We start from the raw sequence: 14,203 nt of genomic DNA, 5'->3' as shown, positions 1-14,203 counted from the left end.
TGGGGTTGTTCTGCCTGGCATTTTTAACAGCTATGTTGCATATCTAGATCCTATTGGATGGAGAAGAGTTGCCTTTTGTTCTTTAAGATTCCTTGCTTAAACAGTTAGATACATTTCTGCAAAGCTCAGGACTTCTCTGGATGTGCTGATACCTCTGCGTTTTTCATTGTCCCAGTTATGCTATTTTTTTTCTTATTTCCATCAGCACTTTCCACCTGAGTTCCCAATTAGAAGGAACGATAACAGAGAAAAGAGAGCTCTGAAACATTCCGTGGTGTGTATAATAATCTTGCAAAGGGGCATATTGTAAAGAGTTTGTAAATTTCTTTTTATTGCTTCCTCACATCAGATGCTTCCCTGAAGTGCTGTTATACCATATCCAAAGGAGTCTTTGAAAACTAACCAGGTTGGAAATGACACCTCTTTTTCTGATGCAGCTGATTGTGGGATATTTATTTATTTGTTAGATTTGCCTCCTTTTATACAGGACCTCCAAAGATGTTCCATTTTTCCCCATAACAATAATCCTGTGAGGTGGGGTGGTTCTGGGAGGGAGTGGCTTGAAGTCACCCAGTGGCCTTCTGGGGCTGAGGGTAGACTTGAACCTAGAGCTCCATAGCATCAGTCTAACTAACCCGGTACTAAAAGGGCAATCTTTGAATCTGAAAAATTACTCCATAGAAAACAAATGACCAAAAAAGGATGGCGGGATAAAAAGATATTGTATGCCATGTCAGGATAAAAAGAAAATTGTATTTAAATTAAATGTAACATGGAACCAAATGAATTCATAGTTCATGTAGTCTCTCTTTATAGTTTTCATCTTATAGCTTGATAGCAGTTTTGGAAAGATCTGAAGGCCTTGGGATCTAGTGTATGTGACTCAGAGATCTTGTCTGATTTAAAATGGGCAAAAAAGCATATAAATGGAATAAAAAAATAAATACCCTAGACCAGGGGTCCCCAACCCTCGGGCCATGGACCGGTACTGGGCCCTGGCATGCCAAAAACTGGCCGTGCAAACAAGTGAAGTCCCATCTGCGGGATGCAGGCAGCACATGAAACCATGCCCTCTCCAATTCACGGAAAAACCTCTTTCCATTGGTCCCTGGTGCCCAGAAGATTGCGGGCCACTGCCCTAGACCAGCTGTCTGAGGAATTCTGGAAGTTGAAGTCCACAAGTCTTAAAGTTGCCAAAGTTGAGGACCCCTCAAAGACAAAGATTCCCAGACAGAGCAATAATACTTAAATACTAATGCTTATTGTTACAAGGATCTTAGTTTGTACCCCGGTCTGGTGGCCTGACTGCTGAGCTAGATAAGATGCATAAAGGATTAACAGGTTTTAAAACTAGGGCTTTCCCCCTAACCACGTTACCTTTCTTTTTATAGGAAATGTATGCAGAACTTACAATCTCAAATCAAAGGTTTTGCAGAGTCTCATACAGGTAGTCCTCAAGTTATGACCGGTCGCTTAGTGACCATGAGAAGCTTCCACAAATCTCCCTGGGGACATTGATGACCCAGTTCTGAAATTCCAATTCCACCCATACACACATACTGTCATGCGATTGCATTCTGAGTGCTTGGCAACCTATCTGCACCTTATGGTCATAGGACCGCATCAGTGTGTCTACGTCAACGTGTTGTGTCCCTTGATTGAAGAAAAACAACGAGTGAACCAGGACTCTGTTCCTCAGTCTTCCCCTCTCCTACTTATTCGTGGGAATAGACTGGCTAAGTTCGCCCAGCACGTTAAACCCTATACCTAATTTAACAAAACACAATTGCTGTGCTTGCATAATATTCTTTGCTCCAAAATGATTTTTATAACACATTCCCACTTAGCAAAGTCTAGCATATAGGTGAGTCTAGTGAATGAGTCAAACCACAATGACTTCCTGTTATCTGGTGGGGTATTTGGCTCTTAGGTGTTGGTGATGTTTTGTCATCAGGCCCATATAAAAGATAATTTTATCAGTTCTTGCATGTTTGCTTTCATTTGATATTTCACTTGTTGACTGTGGGATGGACTTACCCTTTAGTGGAACTGCAACAGAGCCCGATTCTTTCATGTTTAGTCTAGGAGTGGGTTGAAGCTGTAACTGAGCAGGAAGAATAACACTTAGACCTTCAGCAATAGCACTTAGACTGAGATACTGCTCTATATTGCTCTATAGTGGTTTACAGTCTTCTCTAAGCGGTTTACAGAGTCAGCATGTTGCCCCCCAGTGATCTGGGTTCTCATTTTACCGACTTCGGAAGGATGGAAAACCAAGTCAACCTTGAGCCGGTCAGGATCGAACTCCTGGCTGTGGGCAAAGTTAGCCTGCAATACTATATTCTAACCACTGCACCACCAGGGTTCTTTAAAGATGTGGTGCCCAAAAGCATTGATTTGGGAGTTAAGAGAAACAGAATCAGAAATAAACAGGAGTTCAGTGAACCAGAATTAGGGAAAAACAGAATGGGTTTCATACAATCTCAGATGCCCAGAATTAATTACTTATCGTTCTTTTTGCGGAAACCTTTGATGAAGAACCAATTGATAAACTGTATTAAGCCAAATTGTTACATCACTGTCCTGGGTGCAGGTAGTCTTTGACTTATGACTTAGAGCCTGCCCATTATAACTGTAAGTCATGATGGTCATAAGGCAAATCATCAGGTGACCTACCCAATTTAATGCCCCTTTTTGCAGTGGTTGTAAAGTAATTGCCACAGTTGTTAAGCAACCACTGAGGTCATTACAACGAACTGGTTCTGTGACAAACTGGAAGTAAAAATGCAATCATGTGATCACGAAGTGCTGCAAATGGCTGTAAGTGCAGGCGGGTTGCCAAGCTCCCAGAAAGCAATCACATGACTGTGTGTTTCTGGGTAGGGACTTTGGAATCATGGAACTGGGTCATCCACGTCCCCAGGGAGATTTGTGGAAGCTTCTCATGGTCGCTAAGCAACCAGTCATAACTTGAGGACTACATGTATGGGAGTCTGCAAAAGCTTTGATTTGAGATTGTAAGTTTTGTGTATATTTCCTATGAAAAGAAATGTGGATGGGGGAAAGCCCTAGTTTTAAAACCTGTTAATCCTTTATGCATCTTATCTAACTCCTGAACCATATGAAAACTTCTGCTAAATTTGAATTTTATAAGCTCTATGCTTCCTGATAAAAATGTTTATTATACTGTACTAGGTAAAAATATTGGGAAGAGGGTGGGGGGAGATCAGGACTCCAGACCTTTAGACTGAAATTAAACAAAACAATTCTCTCTATATAGATTCTAGTTTATTGGTTGGTTTCAGATTTTTTTTTTCCTCAACAGCTGGCAACATAAATTATTTTCTATAAAATGTGAGATTGCCATAGCAATCTTAGGACCAGGTTACTTGTCATTTTTCACTGCTTTCTGTTCAAAAAAATTATGACTACAATACAATTAAATTGGTGAAGACTCCAAACTTGAGTGTTTTTTTTATTTGTTGGCACAAAAACTATATTGGGTTCCTACCTCTTGTTTATTGAAGGTGTATATTGCATTTTTTTCAAAAAAATTCTACTAGCTTCGAAGAGGAAAAAAATCTTACAAGCTTTGTGTTTCAGGTACAAAGCTATTTTCCTGGTAAGTGTTGGTAAGATTTTAATAGCTACCTTGGAATACAGATTATGCCTTGATTCTTCCAACCACATTAAACTTCAATTTACTGGATTTGATGTAAAGGACTTTTCATGGAATGGGCCAATTTTCTGCACTGATTAATATCATTTGTGTAATGGTATTATTATGAAAATGATGCAAATTTTCATTTGTGTAATGATGACAATCTACAAATGACATAAATTGTTGAGTATTTTTTAACAGATATTTGTAGATAATACATGAACTCTCCTCATAATTAGCGTGCTAAAAATGAGGTTTCATTGTATTGTGCGTCCTGCACAAGCTACAATAATACCGAGTCACCCAGAAGTTGTTAATATTAAATTCCTGATCAGTCTTTTTACTTTAACGCAACTTAGGCAGAAGCCAGCAATTATTCAGTGTTTGTAAGCTGAGAAAGCTTTTGATATGGTCTCTTGGAAATTTGTGAAGTAGTTTTTTATTTTTGTTATTTTTATTCCTATGAATGTTTGTGGTTTTATTGCATCAAAGCATTCTGTTCTTGAATAACTGATGACTACAGCTTTTAGTAGTTTGGGAAATCATCACGCCAGGCACAAAATATTTATTTTGACTGAAATAGATAGCAATTTGTGGTTATATCACCAGTCCTAATTAACTTGGTATGGTTGATAGGGAAGTCTTCATTCTGTGCAATCAAAGCCCTTTACTCATTTATATATTTATATAGCTGCCATCCCATGCATGTGATTCTGGGAGACTTACAATTAAACCTAAAGAATTTTGTTTGCAAGTTAAAACTCATATAAATTAAAACAAAACTGATTAACCAAATACATTTTTAAAAATTCTATTTGTATGTGATTCCTGAATCTAATTTGCATGATTTGTTTTCTGCAGTATTTTTTTTTTTCTAAAATGAGTAGCAGGATACGGTGCCTGTTAAAATTTTGGAGATTACGGCATCAAGACCGCTCGGTTAAACATGACTGACATATGTGCTAGGGTGTTAGAAGATACATGTCTTTTTATGTTTATAAATAGTGTTGCTTATTCGAAAATGGATGGGAAGGTTGCAAATGGCAATCACAGGACTCTGGGAGACTGCAACTATTGTAGATACGTGCCGGTTGCCAAATGCCCGAATTTTGATCACACAACTGTGGGGATGCTGCCATGGTTGTAAGTATGAGTTGTAAGTTACTTTTTGTCAAGTGCGGGGGAAATCAGGAAATTCAGGCAGTTCAAATGAGTATAAAGATTTATTGCAAACTTAAGCTCCTTACAAAAATCTGAGCTACTAACTGTCAAGGGAAATGAGCAGGAATAAGAAGGCATTCAAGGTGGGCTAGACTTAGATCTCTTGCGGGCATGCAGGGACTTGTGACTTATGACATGTTTGACCCATCCCTCAGGCTCAACCTAGTCATCTCCTATACTTTTTTTTTTGTAATAGCTGTTGCATACTTCATTCAAGGTTATTTCTGTACTCTAGAATTCCTTTGTCTCTTGTCATTTTTTTGTTCACTTTTTTTTGTTCCCCAGTTCCCGCACCAATTGATTGCATTTCCTTTTTTCAGCTGTCTTCCTCCCCTCCCGTGGGTCAGGATTAGGTTAATTGATTGGTGGATAGTTGTATTTGCAAATTTATATACCCATCTCTTAGTCACAACAAAGATATCTCACCGATCAATTATGTCAGCAGCAGATTTCATTTTCCACACCTTTCTGAAATTGTATTGCTATATACTTGGCTACTGATTAGAAAAAAGAATGCAGACTTCAACTGTCCTTTGGATTTGGCTTGAAAGCTTTTCTGTGACTTCTTTGAAAATCTAGCAATCTATGTACATTTGGGAACCAGTTTCAATATTTGTGCACTTCATGTGATAAGATATATGGGGAAATACTGAGTTGGTATAATTTAAACCCTTTTTACTGATGAAAAGCTTACATTATTGCATAATTGCAATTGAAAAACAGCAGGTAAATCCATGCTGGGGGAAAAAACTGGCCCTATCACATGACCATCATCAATCAAATCTTTATTATAGTTATAGATAGTAGTAAATCTGCCAGCCATGCCAGATGCTAAAACCTAAATAGGCAACAAGGGGAGAAAGTTAAAATGTGTGAATACAGAGCTCACTAACCTGGAAAAAAATAGTCCAAAGGTTACAAGATATTTCAGCAACAATTCTGTCACTTCACTCAGACCCCAAAACTCCCAGGGCTGGCAGAGATAAGGAAGTTCACCAGCTTAATGTATCTGCCCACTGGACTGCTCCCCTCTCAAACCATCTGCCACCATTGCCTCGTTTTTGACTTGGGCACACAGAAAGCTGTCAGCACACTATTGTGACTTCCTTACCAATAACAGCAACACTGACTTGTATGTAAGCTGCACAGCGGCAACATTTAAGGAATCCCCGCAGCCCAAGTAGCTGAAACCCTCTAAGTACATGTAGTCCTTGAGTTACAACATTTGTTTAGCGGCCGTTTAATGTTATAATGGCACTGAAAAAAGTGATTTATGATTGGTCTTGCATTCTCATGGAAATGTGATCAAAATTCAGGTGCTGGGCAACCAGAATGTATTTAAGATGGTTGCAGCATTCCCAGATAGCTTTTGACAAGCAGGCATTGGGGAAACCCGAATTTGCTTAAGGATCATATGTTTCACAAGAATTGCAGTGATTTGTTTTAAAAACCATGGCAAAAAAAGATAGTAAAACTGAATACAACTCACTTAACAACCATCTTGCTTAGCAACATAAATTCTAGTAAGTTGAGGATTACCTAGACAAGAAGTCCTAGGCAAGCTCTATCTTCATAGTGACTCCATTTTGAGAAATGCCTATGTAGATTCTCAGTCATCCAGGTCATGGTTGTCCCAAAGGTGCTTTTTCAAGAGGCAACTAGACTTTCTTGTTTTTCTTTGAAGATGTTTCGCTTCTCATCCAAGAAGTTTGGATGAGCTTCCAAGGATACTTGAGAAGTACCTTCATTTACTCTTTATCTTAGGAGCCTCTTCTGGTCTTGAGAGAACCAGACTCATACAAAGAACAGCCCCCCTCACATCTTCTTTCATTAGATAAGCCAAAGGACGCTCCCAATTAAAGAGATGGGATCTCTGCTTGCTAGTGATTCCCATTTTGCTGCCCAACTAAACTGGTTCTTCCAGTCTTCTTGCCAGAACTACAAGCCCCCTGACCTCTCATGAGGAAAAGTGAGGCATAATGGCCGAATAGATAGCAGAGAAGGGGGAGTAAGAACTTAATGATACCCCACCTTCTTCCTGTCAGTAGCAACACATTTGCAATCATCCCCATTAACAGCAAACAGGAAGCTACTGCCCCTGCAAAGTTTATTGACTCAATGCAACCACTCAACATCCAGGTGACCAGCATATAATCCGGACCTTGTAATCCGGAATTTGCCTGGTTTGCCTTGCATTCATCTTAGGTGCTTCTCTTCCTGATTTCCTTTCCCACCATAGCATCATATTGCTACAGGAAACAGAGAATGCTGATGACCTACTCAATGGATGTCATTTGTTTTTGTATGTGTATACATATACACATACATACCAATATAAGAGAATATTTGTGGTTCATTGTTGAATTATGGGGTCCTTGGTGCTCCCTGAGCTTGGTTGTTTTCTTGCAGATGCTTCATTACCAAACTAGGTAAGACCTTAAGATGAATCCCACAAATAAATAAATGCTTGTCTGCCCTCACTGAGGCCAAAACCTCATATCAAAGCCTCGTGGACTGAAGTGGAAACTTCTGCTGCTGACCTTATACAAGGGAACCTCGCTGCTAGGCTTATATAAGGGGGCCCCATTGTTAGATTGGACCCTAGTGGTCACACATTCTATGCCCAGCACAAGTGCCCCTAACCTTAAATTTCCCCATACCCCATTGCTCAGAAGATCAAAAATCAAACTTCTGCCTGGCTCAAAAAACCTTTCAGGTTAAACCTCCGCATTTTAAATGGTGTGCTTGAAAGTGATTATCTAACTGAATTTACCTACTTTTCTGCCTTCAGAATGGGTGCTATCAATTATGGCATTATTGTGTGGTTACTTTGAGTCAAATGAATTCGATGAAACTGTTTTTCAAACTTGGGAGTGAGGAACCTTTAAAAGTACACCTTGGCGATTTGTTTGTTTTAAGCATCTGTTATTTGGATTGCTTGTTGCTAATAATATTGTTGCTTGTAGAGTTTCACAGCTGTTACAGAGTTTGAAGAAATCAATCAGTTTCCTAAGTAGCAATCTGTTTTTATAAGAAGTTGAAGGAAACTGGTGAAATTGATAGGAACTGGACTGTTATATTAGCTACAGACCAGTAGGAGGCACTACATAACTGGTTTCACTCTTATTGGGACTCTTCAGGTGTAGGTATGTAATGCCTCCTATATATATTGTAGTGCCACAATATAATACTCAGAGCTGGGTAAACTTTCCCTTAAAGCAGAGTTTTACAATTTTAAGCCGTGTGTACTTCAGCTCCCAGAATTGCCCTTGCGGCCTTTAGCATGAGGCTCAGGCATCAAAGATCAGAAACTTTTTAGTATGAGAATATATGGGGGAAAAATGAAGGTGTACTTGCATAGCTTGTACTAACTATATTAATTGATTACAGGTAGTCCTCAACTTATGATTGTTATCGAACCCGCAGTTACAGTTGCAAGTCATGCCAGTTCTTTACCAGGTCATCACATGACTGATCCAATTTTATAACTTTTTTACAATGGTCGTTAAATCAATCATCATGATCATTAAGTGAACTTATGATTGTTAAGTGAATGCTGTGATCAAGTGAATCCATTGTCTGCAATGGACATTTTTTTTATTGGAAACCAGAATTAAATGCTGTCATGTGACTACATGACACAACAAATGGCTGTAAATGTGGACCAATTGCAAATATGATCATGTGACTAGGGAGGGCATTGTAACTTGGGTTGTACATATCTTTTTTTGGGGGGTCCGTCGTAACTTTGAACAGCTGCTAAGTCAAGAACTAACTCTACATAGTTTTTACAAATGCCCAGATCTTATAAGTCAATAGAGAATTGCTTTAAAGAATGTGAAATTTTGACCAATGCAACAGAATTCTAGTATTTCAGGTACACTAGAAAGCTCGGGTAATATATAATGAGGGTTGATTGCAATTGTCTTGTTAATGGAGAAAGAAGTGAGGAATTGGAACATTAATTGCATGCTTTGGTCTTCTAGAAAAAGTATAGCTACATTTTGGATTGAAATCCAAAGGATTATTAATACGATCTAGCAAGATTGCTGTATGTTAAGAATCCATATGTTCTGCTTGATAACATTTACAATGCTTGAACTGTCAAAACATCAGGAGTTGTGGATTTTTTTTACTCATAAGGGATAACCAAAGAGCCACTGAATGGATAAATATGTCAACACTGCAACTATCCTGGCTGAAGCCATTTTTGCTTTGTTTTTGGTTGCCACAGTCCTGGGAGGGGGGATGAATGGTTTTAAGGTTAGACTAAACAATAAATTGTCCCATGGGAACCAAGGTCATTGCTGCCTGACTTTTGGGGGCCTACTGTTAGAAAGTCTGCCAAAGTATTCTATTGGGGAATGTGGATAATGACATAGTGCTAGGGTGGGAAGTTCAACATTGTAACATTGTAATGCTTGGGAGGGAACTCCAGACTTGGTTCCACTTTTGACTGTGCCCATACTTTGTAGCCAATAAATATGTTCTTTAAGGAAACCTCTAGCCTTGGAGTTCTATTTTTACTGGTCTCATCTATTGGAACCATGACATTAAACAAAGTACACTGATGTATAGCTGATATGTGCTATCTGTCAGTATTCAGATTAGAGTTTTTTCTCCTTTGCTACCTGCTTTTAACAAAGAGTAAGGCAGAGAACGTTTAAGCGATTTGGTAAATTTGGGGGGAATTGTTTAGGTTGAGATATTTTTCATACCTATTTTGAACATATATCATATGTTACAGCTGTTTAATAGCTGTCATATACGTCTTTTTGCTCTGCTAAAAAGTTACAGCAAAATCACAATAAAAATCCAAGACATGGAGGGAGGGTGTTACTGGTTCATGGACCATCTCCAGCATGATGGTCCACCACTGAGGCTCTTGTGAAAGATCAGGAGAGTAGGAGCAACATGTTCCAAAAGGCAGGAGCCACAGCAGAAAAGGCTCTTTTCTTGGATCCCACCCACCAAAATTCCCTGACCAATGGGGTCTGCAACCTGCCTCCTCTGTTGCCATGGGTAGGTTGCGTACTCCCAGTGGAATAAGATGGTTCCTCAAGTAGCCTGGACTCATGGCATGCAGGGATTTAAAGGTGATAACCAACAGCTTGAATTGCACCCAGAAGCATACTGGCAGACAATGTAGCTTGTGTAACAGTAGGGTACAATGGGTCACTCTAGGGCCCCAAAACTGCCCATGATGCCACACTCTGCACCAGTTATAGCTTCCAAATGCTCTTCAAGGATAGCCCTATGTAGAGTGCATAGCAGTAGTCCAGACGTGAGATCACCAGATAAGGTCACAATTGGTGCACAACGCAAAGTTTCTTCAGGCACCACCCCAGCACTATGTCATTATCCATGTTCTAACAGTAGGCTCAGCCTGCCAAAAGTCAGGCAAAAGAAGGCCAAAAGAGACTCTGATGACCACTGCCACCGCACCTCCCCTGCCCTGGGGTTTTGGCTGGTGCGAAACCCTAAACCTGGCTTGACATATCTTTGAGAGGGGAACTTCACCTTCTGAGGGCATCCAGGTCTCGGTGATGGATGCTAAATCGGCTCACTCCTCCTTGATAAGATCTTGAATAAGGGGTGCTTTATTATTGACCAACCTGGCATTCACCAGCAGCAGCTCAAGGTCTGGGTCACTCTGATGGTATGATATCCAGGGACTCTTAATGAACTCAGGGGGCCAGATCATACCATTATGTGATAGCCTCCCCTCATGCTAGCTGTGGAATTGAAGTCCACATAGCTTAAAATTGCTGAGGTTGAGAAACATTGATCTAGGTCAGTTGGACACAATATTTGAGGTAGATTCTGACACAGTGCTTTTCAATTCCAGAGCCTTTATGATATGTAAATCCAGAATTCCTCACCCCCCCCCCGCTGATTGTTGAATTCTGGGAGTTGAAGTCTACACACCCTAAAGATTCTGATATAGAGAAACACTGTTCTAACATTTACAAGATAAGGTGAAGCTATTGCTTTTTGTGATTCGAAGCTCTTATTTCCATTGATGCAGTTAAAAATAGTGTTTGCCTTTTTTTTTGTTTTGTTTTACAGCCATGTGTGTTGTGCTGTGCTGTTGTGGACCCAGACAATTGTGATTTATTCAGTAAACAAAGCATGGTGTAGTGCGTGATACATGAAGTCAATCAAAATGTCTTGGAGCACATTCAAGACTAATTATTTGGATACAATTGGTGTGTTTTGTTAGGTATTAAGATTCATGGATTTTAGTCCATGAAAACTTACGCTGCAATAAAATTGGGGCTCTTTAAACTGCTGTTGTGTTTGCTTTGATTTCAAGCTAAATATTCACATGTGGACATTAGCTTTTATGTTCAAATAGTCAATCTGTCTATATTTCCCTAAGCTGGACCAAATACTCTGTTCATTGCTGATACCATAATCATGATGTTTATATTAGCATCCAATGTGAATCTGGATCTTTGATACTTCCACTTCTCTTATAATGTTTCTGGGAAAAATAGGTTTGGTAATTCTATTAGAGCTGCATCAGAGTAATTTTTTGGCTATTAAAAATAAATTATTTTGTGAAAGAAAAAAACTCCAGCATCTATAACAGCAATATCTTTAGGAGAACAAGTCAGAAGAATCAAGGTTCCCTGTATCTACCCCTTAAAAATTACTTTAAGAGGAGTTCTTGACATGTTGCCATATAGACATTAAGGAAAACAAGCATGGATCTAGCATGGGGGGAGGGGCAGAAATGACTGAAATAAAATTCTGAGCTTTGAAATATACAGTATAGACTTGAGTTCTCTCCATTAGGCAAGATACTCATTCTGGAGAGATACTCTAACCCAGTGGTTCTAAACCTTTTTAATGCCGTGACCCCCAACTGGTCGTAAGTCGAGGACTACCCAACTGGTCATAAGTTGGAGACTACCCAACCGGTCGTAAGTCGAGGACTACCCAACCGGTCGTAAGTTGAGGACTTTCCCTGCCCAGGAGTGCTGCACATGTGTGATGCCGCCCCCTGCGCCGGCCGAGGCATAGCTGGCAAGCGTCAGAGACGGCGCAGGCGGACCACTGGCTGGACCACCAGCTGGCCCAGCCCAAGGGAGGTAAGGCACCCGCTGGGCCCCACGCACGCCAGCAACCCTCCCTGCGCCCACCAGCCTCCCACCTCCCACCCCTGGCCCTCTTTTACTTACATTTTTAGTAGTTGTTCAGCAGGGAGGGGTGGAAACTTCCAGACAGCTCGCCTTCGCTGCAGACAACTTGCAGCACCGTTTGCAGAATGGGACTTTTGGCGGGCTCAGCAGGGCAGAGACTGCCTGGACAATTCCTATTGGCTTTTGAAAGCCAATAGAATTAGACTCTATTCAAGACAGTCTATTCTATTGGCTTTCAAAAGCCAATAGAATAAAAGGGAGTAGCACAGCTAAGGAAAAGGGGGAAAAAATGGCGGACGGCGTTGTTTGGTGACCCCCGTGAAATGGTCGTTCGACCCCAAATGGGGTCCCGACCCACAGGTTGAGAACCGCTGCTCTAACCATTTTTTTATTACAAATTTTATTTTTTTTCCTACCATGAGATTTTGGGATGGAGCGAATGACACATGGAAGAATGATGATTGTGGCATTTACACAATATGTTTAGCCAAGTCAGTTCAATACAACACAGCCATTGCATTTGCACAAATATTGCTTTCTTGTGCTTTAGTGTGTGTTTTGCGAGCATAGCCTCTTTAGCTGGTTTATGAATCAGTGTCCTGAGCAAAGCCAGAAAATGGGTTAATTCACTAACCATGTTGAATATTGTTCACATCAAGCTGATCTGGCTTTCCTTGAAAACCATCTGTTTCTCTCTTATGCAACTCTGAAAAATTTGCCTTGAGGTTTAACTTGAATCAATGCAGCATCCTGTTTACACATTCCATTGTGCTGGGTCCACAACTCACAAACTTGCTCTTTTATTTCTTGATGGGGGCGGACTGGAGGGAGGGGGAAGTGTTGGGGAAGAAAAGTAAAGAAAACAGAAGCGTGAATAATATCCACATTTGCAGAAGGATATTTGAGTGGATTAAGATCTATAGATCTTGCTGAAAATTGGATAAATCTTATCTAACGAAAAGAAGAACTAGGGGGTGACATGATAGCAGTGTTCCAATATGATTAGGGGACTGGAGGCTAAAACATATGAGGAACGGTTGCTGGAATTGGGTATGTCTAGTTTAACGAAGAGAAGGATGAGGGGGGGACATGATAGCAGTGTTCCAATAACTCAGGGGCTGCCACAAAGAAGAGGGAGTCAAGCTATTCTCCAAGGTGTCTGAAGGCAGGATGAGAAGCAATGGATGGAAACTGATCAAGGAGAGAAGCAACTTAGAACTAAGGAGAAACTTCCTGACAGTTAGAACAATTAACCAGTGGAACAACCTGCCTCCAGAAGCGGTGAATGCTCCAACACTGGAAGTTTTTAAGAAGAGACTGGACAGCCATTTGTCTGAAATGGTGTAGGGTTCCTGCCTGAGCAGGCGGTTGGACTCGATGACATCCAAGGTCCCTTCCAACTTTATTATTATTATTATTATCATCATCATCATCATCATCATCATCATCATCATCATCATTATTGATCATCGCACAGTCAGCCAGATGTTCAGACTGGATTTGGCATTTTGCCTACCTATCGAGTCCTTACCCAGGACCTGAGATAGGCAGATGTGGATGTTTGATGGTATTACAGGTATCGTCGCAGGATGGAAGCAATTCCTAGTAAGGCCGCCTTTTGCAATTGACTAATAGCGAATATGTCAATGCCAGTGGTGTTCAAGTGGTGCTCCAGTTGTTTTGGGATTGCACCCAAGAGACCTATTACTATTGGTACTACCCTTGCTTGCTTTTGCCGCAGTCTTTCTATTTCTATTTGTAGGTCTTTGTATTTTGTTATCTTCTCCAGTTCTTTCTCGTCTATTCTGCTGTCTCCAGGCACTGCCACGTCCATTATCCAGACTTTTTTGTCTTTCTTATCGACAATTGTTAAGTCTGGGGTGTTATGTTGCAGGTGCTTGTCTGTTTGAATTCTGAAGTCCCAGAGCAGTTTAATTTTATCATTTTGTATGACTTTCTCTATTTTATGATCCCATAAAATAGAGGCAAATGATATTTTTTGCAGATCTTCCAATGCACCATTGTTGCTACTTTGTCATGCCGCAGCTTGTAGTCAGTCTGTGCAATCTTCTTGCAACAGCTTACCAGGTGGTCCACTGTTTCTTCAACTTCTTTGCATAGGCGGCACTTACTGTCTGTTGCTGTCTTCTCAATTTTGACTTTATACGCATTT

The sequence above is a fragment of the Crotalus tigris genome, unplaced genomic scaffold, assembly GCF_016545835.1.
Source record: "Crotalus tigris isolate CLP2741 ecotype Arizona unplaced genomic scaffold, ASM1654583v1 scf7180000019070.2622420, whole genome shotgun sequence".
Lineage (NCBI taxonomy): Eukaryota > Metazoa > Chordata > Lepidosauria > Squamata > Viperidae > Crotalus > Crotalus tigris.
The sequence above is the reverse complement of the archived record's forward strand: the minus strand, read 5'-3'. Positions refer to the sequence as shown.